This window comes from Oreochromis aureus, linkage group 3 (assembly GCF_013358895.1).
Source record: "Oreochromis aureus strain Israel breed Guangdong linkage group 3, ZZ_aureus, whole genome shotgun sequence".
NCBI lineage: Eukaryota > Metazoa > Chordata > Actinopteri > Cichliformes > Cichlidae > Oreochromis > Oreochromis aureus.
In genome coordinates this window covers 30,373,877-30,383,974 of record NC_052944.1, presented here as the reverse complement: position 1 = coordinate 30,383,974, position 10,098 = coordinate 30,373,877, and the positions used below count along the sequence as shown (strand labels likewise).

General features: G+C 38.9%; 1 long non-coding RNA gene across 1 annotated transcript; it reads right to left on the bottom strand.

The window, feature by feature from the left end:
* Positions 1-3,219: 3,219 nt before the first annotated feature.
* Positions 3,220-4,829, bottom strand: LOC120439153. The gene is made up of 4 exons (XR_005612415.1): positions 4,811-4,829; positions 4,639-4,706; positions 4,479-4,529; positions 3,220-3,346 (listed from the first exon to the last, which is right to left on the bottom strand). It is a non-coding gene; the product is annotated as an uncharacterized LOC120439153 (long non-coding RNA).
* Positions 4,830-10,098: the final 5,269 nt, after the last annotated feature.

Below are 10,098 nucleotides of genomic sequence, written 5' to 3'. Positions count from 1 at the left end.
TCCAACCCTCTGCGGGCGAGCTGACTACCAGTCCTCAAGACGAGCTTAATGCTTCCAGTCTGTCTTGGACGAGTCTTAAGTTTCGTTTTCGTTTTTGCGCAGACTTCAATGTGGGCTTCTCGCACCGACGGGACCTGGTGAGGCGCCTTCTGTGAGAGCTGCTTTAAATAGGCCGTCTCATCCGGCTTCGAAGGACCAAGAAATGTTAAGGGAAAATCTCCCAAATAGAAGGCTGCCAAAGTAAAACAGAGACACAGTGAGACAATATAAACAATCACATGTACATGGGGTGAACGTCTCTAATGAGAGTCACACCAGTACTCTTCTTTATTGCAGGTTATATAGGCATGTAGGTTACACAGCAGACGGAGGCAGTCTCCGCCTGTTCTCAGAATATATTGCTTAACTGACAAATGCATATCTTACTAAACATTCTGTCCGTACTATACTAAACGTCTGCTTAAGTGGCATTTTCCGTTGCTCTTTGCACAGGAACTTGTCTTCACAGGCATTTGATAAGCATAGGCAAGGTTTCATGTTTTATCAGGGTGAGTCGTCATTCAGAGTTTACACAGTTACAAGCAAAGCATATTTGAATAATAAACAAAATCTTTTCACACACGACTTCTTCGCCAAGCCAAGAGTGACAAGTCAACAAGTCACAGCACAGATCAGGAGCGAGAGGATGCACAGCGCATCATTATAAGAGATTTATAGAGACGAGTGTATCCAGATGAGATCCAGCTACTTAGTAATGGCTTACAACTTTCACGCCAGAGTAAACTGTTTCGATTGGATGCCTTTCTTGACAAAGATGGAATCCTCAAGGTGGGAGGAAGACTGAAAAATGCATCTCTCCCTGCCTCTCAGAAACATCCAATGATCATTCCAAAGCACCACCACATAACGAAGATGATAATAGCTCATCATCATGAACAGGTTAAACACCAAGGAATGGGTATAACCATCAACGAGATCAGATCAAATGGATACTGGATCCCAGGAATGAACAGAGCTGTTGCATCTTATGTGCATCAGTGTGTCAAATGCAGGAAACTCAGGAGATCAGTGGAGGAGCAGCGAATGGCAGACCTGCCATCTGAGCGGGTGGATCCATCTCCACCTTTCACTTATTGCAGAATGGACTGTTTTGGGCCATTTTTTACAAAGCAAGGGCGTAAGGTGAATAAACGTTATGGTCTGCTTTTCACATGCCTTTGTTGTAGAGCAATTCACATTGAAATGGTGAATGATATGTCAGTAGATGCCTTCATTAATGGCCTCCGATGTTTTGTTTCCATAAGAGGAGCAGTACGACAAATAAGATGTGACCAAGGAAGCAATTTTGTTGGAGCTAAGAATGAAATGTATAATGCGCTGAAACAGATGGATGTCAATCGTCTGACTGCATTCTTGGCTGAGAGGCAGTGCGACTTCATTATGAATGCTCCCCATTCAAGCCATGTTGGAGGTGTCTGGGAGAGACAGATCAGAACAGTAAGAAATGTACTTTGGTCCACTCTTTCACTCTCACCTGGAAGATTAGATGATGCCTGTTTGAGGACATTGTTTTACGAGGCAATGTCTATTGTGAACAGCCGTCCACTCACTGTGGATAACCTGAATGATCCAAATGGTCCAGAACTGCTGACTCCTAATCACCTACTCACTATGAAACCCACTGGAGCCTTACCACCTCCTGGGACGTTCATCAGAGAAGACATGTATGCTCGTAAGAGATGGCGTCATATCCAGTATCTAGCAGAGCAATTCTGGAACCGCTGGAGAAGAGAGTATCTCTCTAATATTGCCACTAGACAACGTTGGCTTATTTCTAGAAGGAATCTGAAAGTTGGTGACATAGTCATCGAAAGGATGGATGATCTGCCATGGAATGAATGGAGATTAGCCAGAGTTGAAGAAACAGTTGCTGATAAAGATGGACTTGTGAGGAAAGTTAAAATTCGTCTTGGAGACCAGAAAATGAAAAGGGAGGGTCAATGTTCTGGCAAGCCATCTATTGTTGAACGGCCCATTCAGAAACTGATCTTGCTTTTAGAGGCTTTCTAAGACAACGACTATATCCTTTATTGTATGAAGACTTGTGGACATTACCTGCGGGCTCATGCATGGATAAATCTTTGTTTTCATTATGTAAAAGGCCTTGTGGTTAAGGTCATTTGTTTTTAAAAATCATTCGTGTTATGGTTCTCCCTTTTGTTAAAACACTCATGATTTGGTGGGAGTGTAAATGACCTTTAAATTTGGTAAAAAATTTTACGTTTGTTTCAAAGGTACTTCAGTTTTATTTTGAAATCCATGCTTTTATTTTGAAACAGGAAACTGGCGCAAAACCGTTAAAGGGCTTGTTAGTAACGTTTGTTTTAGGATAGGATAAATAGTGTGCCTTAAAGTGAAAAATATGCACGTTTCCTTTGTCAGTTAGTACCTGGCTGACAGTGGCACAAGGTTTGTTAATGTTTCCTTTAACGGAATAAGTTACGTGCAATCAAAATGTCGTTTAATAGAGTTTATGTGTTGTTAACCTTGACCTTGACCTTTATGTGTAGTTGTAAGTTAGTGAGGTGATATAATGAATTGAGTGATGTAAATTTGATGTATATGCTATATGTGAGCAGGAGAAAATTGTTTCTTTTGATGTTATGGTATTAATATTGTTGGTTTTGTTTTGCTCCTAGCTCTTACGGTGTCTTCACTGAATGTTTCAATAAAAACTTTTCCAATAAAACCTCTGTGAAGCATCAGTATAAGAGACCATCATTCAGCCAGGGATGCTACAGTAACTAACCCAAGTTGGTAACTGTTTCCTAACAGCCATCTTGGCATTAAGTGATGGATTTAACAAAACCCTGTACACATTTCTTTTTTCTTGGTATCAGTTGAGCTGAAGGTTTATGCATGGTTAATATTACTGCAACAATAAATACATAAGCAATTAAAATTTGGTTCTGCAAGTTTGACACAATGTAATCTATATGGCTGATTCAGTGATTTATCTTCTTGTGGGTGTCTCTTGTTTTTTTTTTTTACATTCGCAGAACATGATTAATTAGCACTCAGTGTCAATGAATTATCAAGTCTCATGGAAAAGTGCAGAAATACTGCATGTGACAAAATCCAAGAGTTTTTTTTAAATTAAAAATGAAACAAAACAAATAAAAGTTTCCCGTGATGTTTGAATCAGTGTCTAACATGGCTAAATTCCCCCTCTCCTTCTTTTCCAGCTGAACGTGGCTCCATTGGAGAAACAAATCACTGTGATTCATCATGTCCTGCTGTCATAGTTCTGCTGTTTGCTTTCTGTGAGTAGTTTTGGCTTCAGTTTCTGTGAATTAGAAATAAAATTAAATGAAAAAACAAACATAATAAAAGTTGAGAAAACAAGGAAAATTTGGTCTCAGTGTATATGATGAAAAATAATAAAATAACTCCCCAGGAAAATAGACAGCCTAGCAGAATATTTGCCACATTGTTTAACTCTTAAATGTTAAAATGTGGCAGAATTATAAATGACACCAAATGACAATCTGATGAGACAGCATGGCATATTTATTTTTTATAGGACTGATGTTGATGAAAATCTCAGGCAAGACTGCAGCTGTGACACAAGTTTGTATCTCTATTTGTTAAATGTAAAACTGCCAGGGTGTTTTTGGATTTACTGTTTCATACATGTTTGAAAAAAGCTTGAAGAAATTTGATTGAAAACATTGCAATGCTGGATAGTATTCAGAACAGTGAGTGATTTAGAGTTTCATAGATCCAGCAAGGTCCTTTTCCCATTTTGCTGAGATTTTGCTTTATATCAATATGACAGCATCAAACAGTTGACGTAGATTTGTCAGCTGCTCATCAAAATTACCCCTTCAACCACATCCCAAAGCAGTCTATGCAAAGTAGTACTAAGTACTAAGTCTAAACAGTATATATATGTAGCTGATGCATTTAATTTTTTTAGACACAAGACTTGCTGCACACACACACACACACACACACACACACACACACACACACATATATATAACATAATATAAAACAAATGCAGTGCTGGGCAGTATTCAGGAAAGTGAGTTGTGACTGACAAAAGTACAAAATGTTTTGATGAGGTGTTAGATTCTGATGAGAAATGCATCAACACAATAACAAATATCTTTAGCAGTGAAGTAAGTGTAGAAACAATAGCTGTTTGCACAAAAACAATTAGAAAGTCTAATGTAGGTGGGGAGTATGCATTTCTGATTTAAAACCTGCCTTTTGATTGGTGAAAGTGACTTTTCTGATGTGAGAATTGCACCAAAGTGATCAAGGATGCTAAAGTAACAATGAAGTGCAGTACTGCAGCACCTAATATCAGATTTGATGTTACTGTGTTTGTGATCCACCTGAAATTAAAAACATTTTAAATGAATTGATTTACTTGAAATCCCCTTTCATGGCTCATCATTGTCATACTGTACCTGGTGCAGCATCTTCAGAGCCTCTAATTGTCTCATAAACACAAAGATCACCTGCAAGTTCATAACAATTGAGTAAAATTCATAATAAAGTGCAAATGATCTAACATTTAATCATTATTTAACATTGTAATGTGACTGGTTAAACAGTGTTAAACCTGACCGTGGGAAAGAGCCGAGTACACATGTTGTTGACTTTCCTCCTGGTTGATTGTTTCAGACTGTGTGAGCCTGAAATTATTGAAATACATGAATATTCATGCAATCGAAGTATGTTATTATCAGTAGAACAAAAGTATTTTTGTACATTACTGCTGTTAATTAGTTGCACTAACCTGTTGCAACACAGACCTGTAAAAATAAATAAATAATTTTAGTTAGATAATAATTAGTTAGATTACTCGTTACTGAAAAAAGTAACGCCATTAGTAACGCCGTTAGTAACACCGTTACTTGTTTATTCCCATCACTGGTCTTGATAAACCGAGTAGATATTTGAAGTTTAGACACTTACATTCTCGCCTGAAAATATCTTTAAAGTTTATTTTGTGACCCAGAAAGATTAATAAGAGTAATATTAAAACTTCGTAGCGGCCGCCATTGTTGGAAACTGGAATTGGCTGGGCCGCGCTATGAATTCTGGGATATGGTGGGCCACGAAGGATACACCCAACCCATCCTTCAAATTCGGGGAAAAGGAGGACGCATTCGGAGGAGTCTACGAAACTGGACAGCCTTCGTCGCGTCGCTGTGACGTAATCGGTCTACAAATGCAGCCTCAAGAGGATGCAATCCATTAATTTGGACACCTCCAACATGTCTTGAAGTTTTCCAGTGGCCTGGTAATGAACTAATCATGTGATTCAGGTGTGTTGCCCCAGGGTGAGATCTAAAACCTGCAGGACACTGGCCCTCGAGGCCTGGAGTTTGACACTCCTGCAATAGGTCATGACAAGGTCAAACATCGCACATTAATCCTAATTATTAAATCTTACATAGCAAGTGGCACAATCTTATAAAATACAATCTTATAACTTCATAGGTTACATGCTTAGCACGGTGATTAAACACTTCAGTGTAGGTTCATAGTGAGTGTGTGTGTTTGTGTGATTATAATGTATGATATTTTAATCGTGATATGTTCAGGATCTCTGTTACAATGTTATTGTTTTGGTTGTGCTGCATGAAAGATGTTGAGTGTGTATTGTAGGGATGGGTATCGTTTAGATTTTATCCGATACCGGTGCCAAACCGGTACTTTTGAAACGGTGCCGGTGCTTAAACGGTGCTCAAACCGGTGCTTAAAGAATGGAGAACACAAAATTGGTCCAAAAACCTCTCATGTTCAGCTGTTTTTTGTAAAAGATAACAATGTTAGCCTTTTCTGCAGCTATAGGGCATATATGGTATCACTCTTGGCTGGAAGCAGTGCTTAAACAATGGAAAATACACAAACTTTGTCCAAAAACCTCTCATGTTTAACTGTTTTCCACTTTTCTTTGGTCATTTTAGCCTTTTGGCCAGGGTGAAGGGAGTATCTGCCATCAAACAAGAAGACAGCCACATGTAACTACGACGGTGTTTGCTAGTTCACCTTACATGCATTAATGTAATAATGTGGTTAGTGTACTCAACGTAAATTACACACGAACAACATGAAGCTACTCACGCAGAGAAGAACGGCTGCTGCTGCCATCATCATCCGTCATCATTTCTGCTACACTGACAGGGCTAGGGGCCAGGACTCTCCTCTTCGGGTTCTTGGGGGATGTTGCTTACTCCGGGTCCGATAACAGGCACCACACCCGCAGTAGATGTGCACGGTGTGAAGTCTCGCAGCAAGCTATCAAATACGGCACATTTCTCGGCTTTAAAAAAAAAACGCTATGCGTTGCCAGGTGTTTCATCAGATTTGAGGTGTTACCTCCTTTGACAGTATCACAGTATCAGCTTAAAGCACTTGTTGCAGGCTGCAGAGTTTGCATCTTTTGGATGGAACCAGGGCACCCTGACGACAAGTCGGCTACTACTCTGCCACCAGCAGATAGAGGAGGTGGCTGATATCCAGAAATCCTACCAGTGGCTGGACAAAGCTGGACTGAAAGACAGCACAGAGGCACTAATCATGGCAGCACAAGAACAAGCTCTGAGTACAAGATCCATAGAGGCTGGGGTCTATCACACCAGGCAAGACCCCAGGTGAAGGCTGTGTAAAGATGCCCCAGAGACAATCTAGCACATAACAGCAGGGTGCAAGATGCTAGCAGGCAAGGCATACATGGAACGCCATAACCAAGTGGCCGGCATAGTGTACAGGAACATCTGTGCCGAGTATAACCTGGAAGTCCCAAGGTCAAAATGGGAGACGCCCCCAAGGGTGGTGGAGAATGACCGAGCTAAGATCCTGTGGGACTTCCAGATACAGACGGACAACATGGTGGTGGCTAACCAACCGGACATAGTGGTGGTAGACAAACAGAAGAAGACAGCCGTAGTGATCGATGTAGCGGTTCCGAATGACAGCAATATCAAGAAGAAGGAACACGAGGGGAATGGCTGTAAACACAGCATTGTAAGATGGCGAAAGATGTACCCTTAGGCCCCCTCCTCGATTCAGAGATGGTCTTTCCCTTTTCACGTAAATGGCCTTTCACCATCTTACAATGCTGTGATTGCAGCCATTCCCCAACACTCTGTGAATGGTACTCATGGTCTTTGATCAGTGTTCTTTGATCAGTGGGTTTTGGTCAGTGATTGTTGATCAATGGTCATGGGAATTTGCATAATTATGATTAAGGAACTGACCTCACAGCCCATTGTTCCTTCAGTGGGCTGGTTTCAGTCATTATGCAAATGTACTGTTTATAAGGTTTGGGGAAACCTGCAGTCAGCTGAGACTGAAGAAGTCACTTGGATGAGTGACGAAACGTTTCTCCCACCAAACGCTACGTCCAGATGAACAGATTCAACTTTTGGAGATTTACTTTCCTGGATGATTGAGAATGCATCAAGACATCTTACCATGAACTTGCAGAGTGATGATGACTGAATCCCTCTGTTTCTCTTTTGTTGCTGAGACAAAAATGAAATCACCTGAGTCTTGAAGAGTCAATTTCCTCACTGTTAAAGTAAAGTTCTCCTGGTTTAGCTCTGATCTGTCCTTAAATGGAGATCTTTTAGAAACACCCACATCGTTTTCAATGTCTTTGTCTGCAATTATTATTTCTCCATATTTCCATGTTGCTGCAGTCACCCCTTCAGTTGGTAAGCCTGATGAAAGCTCCACAGTATCTCCAACTTTTTTATGAATAACATGTTTTCCACTGGAAGTCTCCACATCTGAAAAAAACATACAAATGATATTCATAAAAAGTGAGTGAGTAAAAACAAGACCAAATTGCCCCCAATCTTATTCTTTTGTCTAAAAATGCTAAAATACCAGATTTGGATAATAAAAAAAATGTATCACAGAATGAGAAAAATATGTCAGGTGAGTAACATTTAAACAGGTAACTGAATAAAATGCCACCAATAATGTTAATTTTATGTTGCTGTTACTAGATGGAAAAACAATAATAATGGAAAAACACAGAATTATAAAAAAAAATGTTGCTGTTAAAAAGTAAGTGTTTTTTAATAGCGGTTACAATATTAAATACAATAGCTTTGATTAGTAGTTCAGCAGCACTTTGTAATGTTTACTCTGAATGGAAGAAAAGCAACACTTGGATCCACTCATATATTTCTGCTAATTTTCTATAATGTCCAACTCTCTCCATTACTATCAAAGCAAGTTATATATACGCGTACGGTTATAAATATGTGGTAAAGCATACCATACAACCAGCACTTAAAAATATACAAGAAGGACAAGACAAAGAATTATAAATCCTGAAGTTGCTTTGATTTGATTTCCAAACAGAAGCAGCAGGAACTCTGTCGACGGAGTAAAGATGCAAATTCACTTGTAAGTGCAAGTGGATATAAGTTATAAATACTTAAGCAGAGAGAACAAATGTTGAGCATGGTCAACGTGTAACTTTTTTTTAATAAAGAGAAAACTTTGACCTTGAGAATAATTAGGTGTTGATAACATGAAATTCTTTAAATATTTCTTTAATATTGATGTTCATGTTATTATTATAGCTTTAAAGCCCCTGCTGCATTTAGTAATACTGCATTTGGAAACACACATGAGAAATACAGTGCAAGCCTCTTCCAAGGAAGACACGCCACTTCTCAAGAGCAGAAGCACTTTTGACCTACACACTCTACCCTAACCATGTATCAGAGTTAAATACAACAAGTTTTACAAATACACGCATCACAAAGATCTGAAAGCACAGGTGTACTTACAATGGAGGCAGACCCAGAGAAGCAGCATAATGCTGTGTATTGAGTAGCTACGATAACAAAGTCGACCACCAACCATCGCTGTGGGGAGAGGAACGACGTCTGTTTCCTATTCACATATACTAAGCTCTGTCTTCACAAGGAAGCACAGAAAAAAATCAATAACCAAGAGTGGGGAAGGTTTCAGTCTAAATAGAAGCAGAAGAAGCTGGCCTAAGCTGGCCTGATGTACACAGATCAACTATAAAACATTAAAACAAAAAGTTAAACAAAAAATATTATAGCATATAACATTGCCTGTTTTTACTATGTCACAGAAAGCGGCCTAAATGTTCAGGACCACTACAAAATGCTGCTTGCATCTAATAGCAATCCTGGCCCCCAATTAGTAGTCAGTCCAACTCTGCATTAACATCACAGTCTCTGTGTTTACTGGTACAAGCAAGTGCATCTGAGCTAGATGTACAGGTCAGAGTTTCTATCTAATTGTATTTCAGCAGGAAGGACAACAGAAATTTTACACAATTATGTGAGTGCTGTGCCAAACTTTATTCACTCCTGCATGTCCGGAATAGAGGGCAGTATGGACCCAGTAGATTAACCCATAGAGACTGCCAAGGAAGGGTGTTTATTAGTTTGAATTGGACTTAAACATTAAAAAAAACCACCAACTTTGCTCTGTAATACAAGAGGAATCATCAAGCACTGGCTACAGCTGACATGTTTGTGGTGAATAAAGACACTTCCACCACAGTCTGTATCTGTATATACTGCATGTAAATACTGAGATGCATGAAGAAATGACAGTGTTAAATATCAAAGAACAGTGAGATAAACAGATGAGTCTGTGGAAGGGTTTCTTCCCCTGAAAAAAATATCATTCTGTTGCACTTTTATTTTTCTATTTGTTTTCTTAAATTTCAGTCTGTTTGACCCTGGCTCCTTTGAAGTCTGGCTCCTCTGAACGAAAATATAAATATATGAAGTGTTACTGAAGACCTCTGCACTGTAGTGTATTATATAAAAACTGTACTATATAAAAATAAATATAGGAAATATGTATTAACTATTACCTATTAATATCTATATAGTATTTTATCAAGGATAAATAATAGATTAAAATAGAATAGATCTTTATTGTTAATGTTACAAGAATAATGAAACACAGTTTGGCATCTCTCTGTTAGCAGCATGTAGATTTTTACATTAAAATTCCTTTAGAATAAGAGAAAAAAACAGAAAAAAGAAACCAAAAAATAGACTTAAAGTT